Consider the following 12,054-nt stretch of genomic DNA (forward strand, 5'->3'; position numbering starts at 1 on the left):
ATTTTCATAATGATATTTTGGTGCCCGTGATTAATAACAACAACAAAATACATGTGTGGAATATGGTAGCCCAGCGAGAGGCTCTTTGATACATTTTACGTTTTTGAAAGATAGATGCTTTTAAAGGATAGATTCATGGTTAATGCTTTTTAGTCATACAGAATTAGTATATGCATTAGTGCCCATACAGCAGCATAAGGCTCACATAATATGTTAAGAAAAGAATGCTGAAAGTGAAGATCCTCACTCTAAAAATGTTTTAATCTAAAAAGTATGTCAGATGAAATAGAGTTAGTGTAAGTGAAAAAAGTGAGAAAAATTTCACCTAAGATTGCCAGCAATCATTAGTACAGAACCTTTATATTTTTAATCCCAGTGAAATGTTTTGTAAGAAGTGTGCAGAGTTGATCGTGTAGAAGCCATTGGCAATTTTGAAATATGTGTGAATGGTAAATTTCCTATGAATATTGTTGGCTTGATTTCAGATATATTCACAAGCATTTCTCTGGAAAGTACACTGCTATTCTGTCCAATGTAAATTCACTGACACCTGCTCTTAGCAGGAATTTTTTAGTAATTCAAGGCAGTAACGTTTATCAAAGTAGCTAAATTAGCTGTTATGAAATCACTGTTGAGTTTTTGTGAATGAGCACCTCTATGCACTATTCTACTTCTATTCTAGCACTTTTCAGACACTAACATAGGTAATAGACTAATGAGGCAGGGGAACCTGCGAATCCAAGCCCTGGGAAAAGGAAAAGGGAAAAAGGTAGGGAGATGGGTCTAAAAACAGCACAGTGGCAATGATCTGAGGAGAAACAAACTAATTTACTAAATAAGATATCAGAATGCAAGATAACATACTATAATGCAATATAATATAACGTAATTAGAATTGAAGCTAATAACTAAAGTGAGAGTGTCTGAAAAATAGAAGCCTTACTCTAATTAAGCTGAGGTGATATGGCTGGGAGCAGAGATGAGCCAGAAAATCAAAAAAGGGAAGTCAAGAGATCTACGAATGGTTTTTATCTTTCCCACTGAGCAGAAATGGTAACAGAACAGTGAGCAGTCCTCCGGGGGATATAGTTCTTCTTCTCTTCTAAAACAGGTACCCTGAAGTATCTACTATGCATGGAACAGGAGCATAAATGCTTTAACATGTACTACATGATGTTATGATGTGGAATACTGAGAACAAAAATCTAAAACCATGACATATAGTTACACTTCCGTCACCAGAAAAAAGAGGAAATAGGGAAGTTCTGGAGTCTGAGTCTAATTCAAAATTGTTTGTAATTAATTAAATGAATTATTTTGGAATTCAAAAAGGAATCTCTTTTACAGATTTTGTTCACTGACCAAAATTTACAAAATTCTTCAAGTAGACACAAGTATAGGGCAAAAAATATCTGAACAAGCCTACCCAAGTCTAATAAGGTAATAAGACTGTGGGTGGTGACTTATTTTCCTTTGAGATTTGGAATTGGGGTCACTTTTGTCACCAGATTTTTTAACACCTTCTTCGAGATATTCTGATTTATTGTTCTTCAGAGGAAAACTGCTTAAATGTGGCATCACAGAAATATATTGGATTAAGGGCTAATACATTTTCCTAGCCAGATGAAAGTGGTGTTGTATTTTTAACATGTCAATAGTGCTTATCCATATCTCAGGAAATCCAACAGTGGAGAATTCAGGTTTAAAGTAATTAGATTTATATTTCTTATTTAAATGCATATATTTATTTTCAATATTGTCAGTTACTTTTTTCCTATCTTACCACATTTTTGTCTCTCTTCCTCTTTTCCTGTCTCTCTCGTGCACTAAGTAAATATATAAACAAATATATAAACATATATGTATACACTTATATACTGTCTCTTTCCTATTAATGGTAGTTAGTTTAGTGACTAAGGATGAAAAATATTATATATTTACGCTTCAATTATAGGAACAATATGTTTTACTGTCTAAGTACCATTTCTTGTCATGGTTATTATCGTGATATTAAATAGCTGAGAGTCATTGTAGAAGGAACATAAGTCATTACCATCTTTCTATACATAATGACTCTTAAACATAATTGCTATGTAATCTTTAGGTGAATTATTATAGTGAATTATTATATAGGCCAGTGCACATGCTGGTAGCTTAGCTAGGAATAAAAGAAAGCTACTCAATCAAAGATTAGTCCTGTTTCTTTTTTAATTGAATGATTTCAAAGCATAATATTCAGGGCCGTGTTTTAGAAATATGTGATACTTTTACTTGACTCTGTTAAAGTGTGTGATATTAATTTAAGTAAATTGATAATGAAAAGAACATAACTGCATGACTGAAAGACTGATCCAGGTATGAAAAGGATACTTGTATTTCATGAGCTACATATTGGGAACCCACAAACCCACAAAAATCTAGTCAAAGTCTTGATTAGATGTGAGTCACATGCTTGACAGTCAAGGTAACTTATGCTGATGTTACAAAGAGATACCAGCTGATCTTAGGGGAAAGGTGATATGTTCTACATAGGGGACTTTACAAACAGCAGAAAATTAAATTCTTTCCTTTGACCTCCTTCATAGGATGCAAAGTCAATGCTGTGGAAGTCATGATAGGTTGAGGTGATCCATGAAAATATCTACATATTAATATATATCTGTACATATATATATAGGCAATTGGAAAGAGCCTGAAAACCTTCCAGTGATGTGACATGTCTATTTTGGTGATACTAAGCTGCTATTACATCAATTGTGTTCAAAAATAACATGAAATAAAAATGCTCTGTAGGTGCCTTTTACTCCAGTAGAATGTAGAGTAACAATGTCATAGAGAGACATGAGGAAACTTGCACTATAGAATCTATCCCCTCAGTCTTCTTAATCTCTTTTACTTCCACAGGAAGAATTTTGTGGAGCCTATGACTGTTTCAAGTAGAGAAAGAAAGTATTACCTTTTTCTGATCTAACTAGCCACTCCCAGGGCAGTCCATCCCAGTGCTTGACCAATCTTTTGGAAAAAAAACTTTTCCTAACATCCAACCTGAACTCCTCTGTCACAGCTTGTAGCCATTCCCTCTAGTCCTATTGCTAGTTACAAAGGAGAAGAGGCTGATGCTCACCTTGCCACAACTTTCTTTCAGGTAGTTGTAGAGAGCAATAAGGTCATGCCTGAGCCTCCTCTTTTGCAGACTAAACAATCCCAGTTCCGTCAGCTGCTCCTCATAAGACTTGTGCTCCAGACCCCTCACCAGTTTAATTGCCCTTCTCTGGACAAACTCCAGGCTTTCAGTGTCTTTCTTCTAGTCAGGGGCTAAAAACTGAACACAGTACTTGTGATGCAGCCTCTCTATAACTTAGTACAGAGGGATGATCATTTCCCTGCTCCTGCTGGCAGCACTATTTCTGGTACAAGCTAGTATGCCATTGGCCTTCTTGGCTACCTGGGCATACTGCTGGTTCATGTCTAGATAAACCTCTATTATAGTTTGTGTGTAACTAAATAGCAAGCATTACTTTCAGAGTGACCTATGAATTAGTGATTGGTGCATGGGTTTCCATACTTTTGGTTTGCCTGGTATGTTCTGAGAAAAGAGGAATTTTTGTGGGCTACATGTACGTAGGTTACTGCAAGTAATGTCTCCATGGAAACTACAACAGATACAAAGAGCATAATAACACTATTTGATAGAGCAAATTCTCAGCCTCATAATACTATTTTTTCAAGAAAATCACCACCACTAGCTGTGTATTTTCACCAGGGATGAACAAGAAACCACAGGCCATTCTTGTAAAAACCTGCACCAGAGGAGGAGACTAGCTGTCATAATTGCTGAAATCTACCACCTACCAACTCGTATTCACATCCACTGTTGGTGTTCATCAGTGTTGAGTCATCACCAGTGAATGTCAATGAGAGCCAATTTTCCACCTGGAGGAATTGAATTATCCACCTTTGCTTCTTATGCACTTCTGTGTCAGAGGTTATTTTGTCAGACCACCATCCTGCTTCCATCTGTCACACACAAAATGTGATGGAATATGGTCAGGAAGTTTCAGCCTCTACCACCACACTTTCAACATCTGTCTCTGTCACCATGGGCCAACACAATAAAGCAGGAGGCATTATTTTTGGAGCATCTCTTGTAAAATATATAATATAGTTTATGTATGTAAGTAACAAAACATTTCAATTTTTAATTTTTAAAAAGGGGGCGGGGGGGTGGGGAACCATAAAACTAGTAAGATATTTGATTTCATTTCTGTGAAATCAATGCACAAGTCTGTTTTTATAGTAGTGGTTGCAATTCCTAGTGAGTTCTCAAGGTGTTAGTGAGAGACTTTTGATGAAATTTCATTCATTCTGTGCTTCATCCTTGATAACTGTTGTTCACAAATTTATGTACAATCAGAGAGCAATGACATGAATAAGATGGGATGGTGAAGCAAGGAATGTTTGTCTCTGCTAAGAGAGGTCTTACAGAAGTCTGATGAAGAGACAGGATCAATGTTTGAGTTAAATATGTGATTGTAACTCTACACATTACATTTAAAAATTTGCAGGTAATTTATTTATGGGAACTGAAAATAGGGTCATGAGTACACAAAAGAAAAAAAGAAAAGAAAAGAAAAGAAAAGAAAAGAAAAGAAAAGAAAAGAAAAGAAAAGAAAAGAAAAGAAAAGAAAAGAAAAGAAAAGAAAAGAAAAGAAAAGAAAAGAAAAGAAAAGAAAAGAAAAGAAAAGAAAAGAAAAGAAAAGAAAAGAAAAGAAAAGAAAAGAAAAGAAAAGAAAAAAAGATTCTTTTCATCAGTCTTGAAATATAGTCTCAAATTCCTTTATCAAAACAGAAAGCATGGCTGCATGTTTTTCACTGTTTGCAGTACTGTTTTTGGCTAAAGTATCAAATAGTATAAAATTATTTGCCATAACCTGACTTACCTGTACACTGAGCTCCTGGTTTCAGTCACCATGATGTTAGTGGCAGATCTATGTGTGGTTGTTTCTAGGTGAGCACCTAGGGCCAGACCAGGCAGGTAGGTTAAGAAGACTAATCACCATGGTGGTGAGGGGCAGAGGCTGGGCCTCTTGACAGGCTGCGCCAGATTGCATGTTGTCCACAGTCCATGGGTTGGACATGCCTGGTCTAGCTGGAAAACTCCTGAAGGACAGAAACATAATGTGTTGGTGCGTATATCAGAAAACTCACTTTGCTTAATGGTGAAAGGATGTATGGACAAGCACTTAATAAACATAACTGCGAGCCTTGATCTCAACTGACTGTTGTTTAGTTAATGAATAGAAGATGTGTTGTGGATTTTGTGACTGGACAATGAAATAGAATGAAACATTGGTTCTGTTTGTACATACTTTCAGTAAAGAATAAACATCATGAAGCTTGCTTTTCTCTGACACTCAGGTAACTTTTCTATCACTGCAAAAATGTTCCTGGAAATTATAGAATGTGAAAAGAAGCCTACATTGATGCTGTACATAAGCAGCCTCTTGATAGCAGTTGAGGACTCAGAACTCGTAAAAATTGACTCAGCAGATCATTTTGGTATCCCCTAAATTCCCAGACATTTAGGCATGGTTGTAGACATTTCTTTAGGCGCTTCACTGAATCTGGATGAAAAATAATATTTCAAGAATTACTTCAAAGTAAGCATTTTTTAAAATGCATGTCTGACATATGTTGCCAAAAACAAAGGCAACTTTTTTAACATAATAGCGGATAATGTTGACTACCTAAATTTGAACTGAAATATATATAATTTATTAATCATTTATATGTAATATTAATCATGTACAAAATGCTATAATGGAATTTTTTAAGATTCTGCTGCACTAACTGCACAATGGAATGTTTTTGTTTGTGTGTTTTTGAGAAGGTCTGAAAGATTTAAGTTACTTTCCACCATGATAACAAAAACTAGTTAGGATTTTTAGAAAGTTACAAGCAGTCACACAAGAAAATAGGCACACAATAGAAGCAGGCAAAAATAAGGAAGATGTAATTGAAGAATTTATGATAAATTTTATTTTTTATTTAATTCAGAACATGAAATGAATTATAGTAATATGTTGTGCCAATAACAGTGGACGCTTCCGTAGAATATAAGTGGGGAAGACTCTTTTCTTTAAAAAGATCAACATTTTAAAGAATTATTTTTAAAGAATTTAAATTATTAGTTGTGAATAGAGAGGAGGAAATAATCATAGAAATAATAGCTAGGGCACTAGTTACTGGTCACAGGTTAAGTGGCTTTTAAAGGGTTTTATTAAACAAATCTATAAAATTTTAAAGATCTATATGTTTGCAGTCTTTTACTGAACTGTTTTTAAAAGAGAAGATTCAAAACTCACTAGAAGTATGCCTGTTCATTGAAATGAAATTCTGTAGCTATTACTTCTGGACCGTGCATCCAAAAAAAGTTGTGAAAAATTCTGTCTCATTCTTAAAAAAATGAAAATAAGAATATATCAAATTTTGTAGTATATTATGCAACTTTTACATGAATATTGGATTAACTTTAAAAGATAATCATTGCATCCCTCAGTTTTCCTCCCTGATTTTGAATAAAACCAAACCTAGATAAAAGCTTGGTCCAAATGATAGAATTTTTTCTTCTCAAGACCAGTTGAAGCTAAATTTTATCAAACATTTCTATATATACAACTGAACATGGCAAGGAAAAATATTTTAAAACTCCTACACAATTTTTTTAGTTTCATGTCTTAGTGATTACAGTCTTCACAGATGCATATATTTGATTTTAGGAGGCATAATATGAGTAATTAATGATAACTCAGAAGTTGTCAACTAGTTAAGAAAATGCATAGGAAAACAAATACATTTAAGAAAAGTCAGAATAAAATTAGTACTGTGGCAGTATTTGTTTTCCTGATGCTGCTTTTTTACATCCTATGAATTAAACTTATGTCCTTCCTCGTTCCTACTTTTTATAGGAATAATCCTTGGTCAATAGAAAATATATTTGCAATGCATACTGCACTTGCACAGGTTTTTATTCTGTTCAGATACAATCTACATACAACGTATCTGTTTTTTCCAATAGCTACTGGAATATATAATCGCTCATAAACAATGTTATGTTTTTGTTTTTTTTTTTCTTCATTAGGGGCTGATGTTATCAATTTTGATGGCCACATAGTGCTACCATACAGATTCAGGAACAAGAAAATGAAAACATTGAAAGATGTCATCTCTCTGAAATTTAAGACCTCTGAAAGTGAAGGTGTAATTTTCCATGGAGAAGGACAACAAGGAGACTATATCACCTTGGAACTCAAGAAAGCCAAACTTTTTCTAAATTTAAATTTAGGTAATTTTTTTTTTTTTTTTTTTTTTTTTTTTTATGCTTTTGTGTCCTTTTTAACACTTGTTCTGGTTTCAGCTGAAATAAAGATGTCTTGGCTTTTGCTTAGTCATGGGAGCATGTCCATGGCCAAGCCAGGACAGGCCACTTAGTGGGAAAAAGAAGTCACCACTATACGCATGACTGCAAGGGGAGGGTGGAGCCAGGACAGGTGGCCAGAATTAGGCCAAGGGTTATTCTATAAAATATGACATGCAGAAGGTCATGACTACTACCCTCTGCTGATCTTCCACAGATGGGGAGGAAACTGCATCCCATAGTCTGAGGGGAATGAAGAAAGTCTTCAAGGCCTTGGGACAGTTGGTGAAAGGGTCTGGGGCACAAGTTATTTTCTCTTCCCTCCCTTCGTTTTCAGGTGATGACATGGGATGGAATAGAAGGATCCAGTCCATAAATGCCTGGCTACAAGACTGATGCTATAGGCAGGGCTTTGAGTTCTTTGATCATGGCTGGTTTTATAAGACACCAGACCTGACAGTAATACATGGAAAAGGTTTATTTCACAGTAGCAAAAGGGTTCTGGAACAGGAATTAGCAGGGCTCATCCAAAGACCTGTAAACTAAGTTTGAAGGGGGATGGGGATGTAGATTGACTTGGACTGGTGGAGAAGTGCTCTAGTATTGATGAAGGCCAGGACATGGGACAGACACCCCTTGAGGGTTGCTGGGCATTGGTTGGTATGGGGTAAGAACTTGCATTGCTGGCAGGCCACAGGTCAGCAGGGAGTTGTATTTATTGCTGTGGATTGGTCAGTAGATAGAGAGTAATTGCACTGTGGCTGTATAAAGTATGCATTTATATATTTATAGTTGCATTTCTTCCCATTTTCCTCTTCTTTCTTAGTGTATAGTTTTTATCTCAACCTGCAATTCCTGTTTTTTTTTTTTTTTTTTTTTCCCCAATTCTCTCCCTCATTCCATCTGGGATGGAAAGGGGGAGTCTGGAGAGAGTGAATGGCTGTGTGATGTTTAGCTACGTGACAAGTTAAACCGCAATTCTCAAAAGAACTTATATCCTTCTTTTTCTTCAGATATGGCAGGCCACATAATTTAATTTTGTGAAAATATTCATCATTCCTTTTATGTTGTTCTTTTTTACTTCCTGTCCTATGTCCCCCCACTTTGTGTGAGATAACATGAAAGTAAAATCAAAATGAAGATCAACAATATATTATTATTAGAAACTTGTTGGAAAGGATTGGTAGGGGACTGGGAGAACTGTATTTGCCTCAGCTATAATTTCATCTTCAGAAACTTGCAAAATTGTTGAGATTGGAAGGACTTCTAGAGGTCATCTCGTCCATCCCCCAGCTCAAGCAGAATCAGCTAGAGCAGGTTGCCCATAAGTACATCCAGAGCTTCAAGTATCCAGAGCTTTGAATATCTTCAAGAGTGGAAATTGTCATTATCTCATTTTAAGAACACAATCAAGTGGCTGTGTGAAAGAAAGATGCTGTTTTTAATGCTAGGGGAATAAGGATCACTCTTAAAAATCTGCAGCAAAAAAAGATTACTGTATGGGAAGCTACAGGCCACATGAGGTTCAGTAACCTTCCTACAAAGAAACAGAGCTTGAAGATAGGCAGGGAGAAGGTCCTGTTTGTTTTTTTTTAAGCTATACTATGAAGCACTGGACCCACTGAAGCTGGTGAAAATTCTCAGAAGGATCAATAACCTTCAGCAAAAAAGCAGTAAAGATCATTTGTAGGAAAATACTGTATTAAGCCATGGCAGTGTGATTTGCTAGAATGTGTTGTCAACTTGCACATCTTTACTGATTTTCAGGCATGCTCCAGGAATGCATTGTCTTCTCATGTATTTAAAACATAGAAGAATACACTGAGTTATTGGGCAGTGCAGCGATTTTTTAAACTTCTTGGTGAATTTGTCATTTGCTGCTTCACTTGAGATATATACTACCTACCTTTCTGGCTTATTTATGTCAGCCAGACTGCAGTGAAATATGACCTCTGATGAGCACAGCTACACAGGCAAAAGTTTCCAGAAAGCACAGCAGTAAGCTGCAAAACTGTATTTACGTTAACTTTAATTGCCTCCCAGAAAAATTGCAGAATCACAGATGGCCAGGGTTGGAAGGGACCTCAAGGATCATGAATCTCCAACCCCCCTGCCATGTGCACAGCCACCAACCTCCACATTTAATGCTAGACCAGGCTGCCCAGGGCCCCATCCAATCTGGCCTTGAACACCTCCAGGGATGGGGCATCCACAACCTCTCTTGGCAGCTGTTCCAGCACCTCACCACTCTCTCTGTAAAGAACTTCCCCCTGACATCCAACCTAAATCTTCCCTCTCTCAACTTAAACCCATTTTCCCTTGTCCTGCTGTTGTCTACTCTTTCAAAGAAATGACTCCCCTCCAGTTTGTAGGCTCCCTTTAGGTACTGAAAGGCTGCAGTGAGGTCACCCTGCAGCCTTCTTTTCTCCAGACTGAAGAAGCCCAGCCTCAGACTACCCTCAGACTATCTTGGTAGGGAAGGTGCTCCAGTCCCATGATCATCTCTGTGGTCGTCCTCTGGACCCTCTCCATCAGTTCTGTCTTTCTTGTACTGGAGGCTCCAGATCTGGACACAGTACTCCAGATGGGTCCCCACAAGAGCAGAGTGGAGAGGGACAATCACCTCCCTGTCCCTGCTGACCACCCCTTTTCTGATGGAGCCCTGTATACCATTTGCTTTCTGAGCTGCAAGAGCACTGCTGGCTCATGTTAAGTTTATCATCCATCAGGACGCCCAGGTCCTTCTCTGCAGGGCTGCTCGCAAGGACTGCTCCTTTTACCTCATCTAGTGAAATGTGTCCCTACCCAGGGTGACACTTAGTAGAATGAAAAGGCTCTCACTGTGAGGGTGCTCAAACGTGGAACAGGTGACAGAGATACAGAGGATCTCAATCCTCCCCAGATTAACCAGATATAAGTAAGCTTCACTGAATCTAACCTAAAGAACCAACAACCAATGCTTGCAAGTTGTATTCCGTTCAGAGGCTTTCCTCAGAAAACGAGTCAAAGAAGAGAAGCTATGAAGCAGCAGTGAAGGGACAGCTGTCCCACTTACCCCATTAGTCCAGTGGACAGTTCAATGGTACAATTTTCTGCATCTATACAAGGCATAGAAAAAAATATAAGAAGTACCCAAGCAAAAGGGGTGCGTTGAGATCCTCTGGTACCATGGCAACACTGATGTCACCAAAAACAACACAACTAACTCAGTTTTCTTTAGTTCAGTAACAGTCTGTATGATTGTTTGCAATTCAGTCTTCATAGGAAACAGAATCACCGCTTTTCTCTCTACCTGAAGAGAATGTACACAGGGGTAAAGTGATGGGGGGACAGACACACTTATACATGCATCACTAAGCAAGAGCATCCGTAAATAAAAGCATGCTACATAAATGCCAGCTGTGGCTAAACAAATAGAATCATAGAATCACTCAGGTTGGAAAAGACATTAAAGATCATTGAGTCCAACGACCTAACCTTACTACCCTAACAAGCCTCTGCTAAATCATGTATCTGAGCAGCACATCCAAATGGTTTTTAAACACATCCAGGGATGCGATCTTTTAGGTAACAAAGAACTTTTTTATAGCTATAGTTTTATAAAGTTATTCTCTCAAGTTGTTCAATATAATTAGAACCAAAAGGGCAACTATGTACCATGAGAAATAAAGAAAACAAGGAGAGAGAAAACGAAGGAAGAAAGGAAGTAAGAACATGTTTATATTGAAAGAATTAAAAATCCACTACTTCAAGTTTCTGAAAAAGAAAAATAGAGATGTTACCATGCAAGGAATTAAGCAATAATTCTTTTTCCTCTTTCTGGTTTATTTGGATGTGAATTTTCTGTTTGCTTGTTTTGTTTGTTAGCTGATTACATTCTGTTGCCTGTGACATTAAAGCAAAATCTACATATGTAGATTTGGTAGTGTTAGAGGTTTACCACTAAACTGTGGCATGCTAGTTTAATCTGATGATTCACTTCTGAGAACATAAAAACAGAAGTGAACTTTGCTTTCAGATGAATTATTTAAATTTCTTCCGCTCTTCAAAAACAGAATCAGTTTCACTTATGAAATCAACATGGATGTTTATGTTTCTTACAAAAAAACTTTTATTCTTCTAGTTTTGAACCTGATTTAGCATGAAAAATACTAAGCTGAAACTACTATTTTTGTTAACCACGTTTATGTTAATGGCACTTAAGCAATCCAACCAGGATCAAAGCTCCATTGTAGGAACTGTGCAGATGCATAGCAGTAGACATATCCTGCCCTAAAGAAAAAGCAAAAATAAATAACGTAATGAAATGGAACACAAAGTAATTGGTAAAGTTATAAGAAGCATCATAGGGGGAAAAAAAAAATAGATGGACAAAGAATAAAAAAGAGGTTTGAGACAAAAATAAAAATGTTCTTACTGTCAGATTTCAGAAGTTGTACAAGGAAAAGGAGTAAAAAATTAAATTTATACAACGAGGATGTCCAGAAAATCTAAGAAGTTAATCTTGATTTTACATTGAACAAAAATAGAATTAATAAAAATCCTTAGGTCTCACAAATACGTATGTTACGATCATAAATGCACCATTAAGAGTCTTTCAACACCTTCTTAAGCAATTTATTCATTTTATCTTTAGA

Source organism: Phasianus colchicus, chromosome 33 (genome assembly GCF_987193195.1).
Source record: "Phasianus colchicus chromosome 33, bPhaCol1.hap1.1, whole genome shotgun sequence".
Lineage (NCBI taxonomy): Eukaryota > Metazoa > Chordata > Aves > Galliformes > Phasianidae > Phasianus > Phasianus colchicus.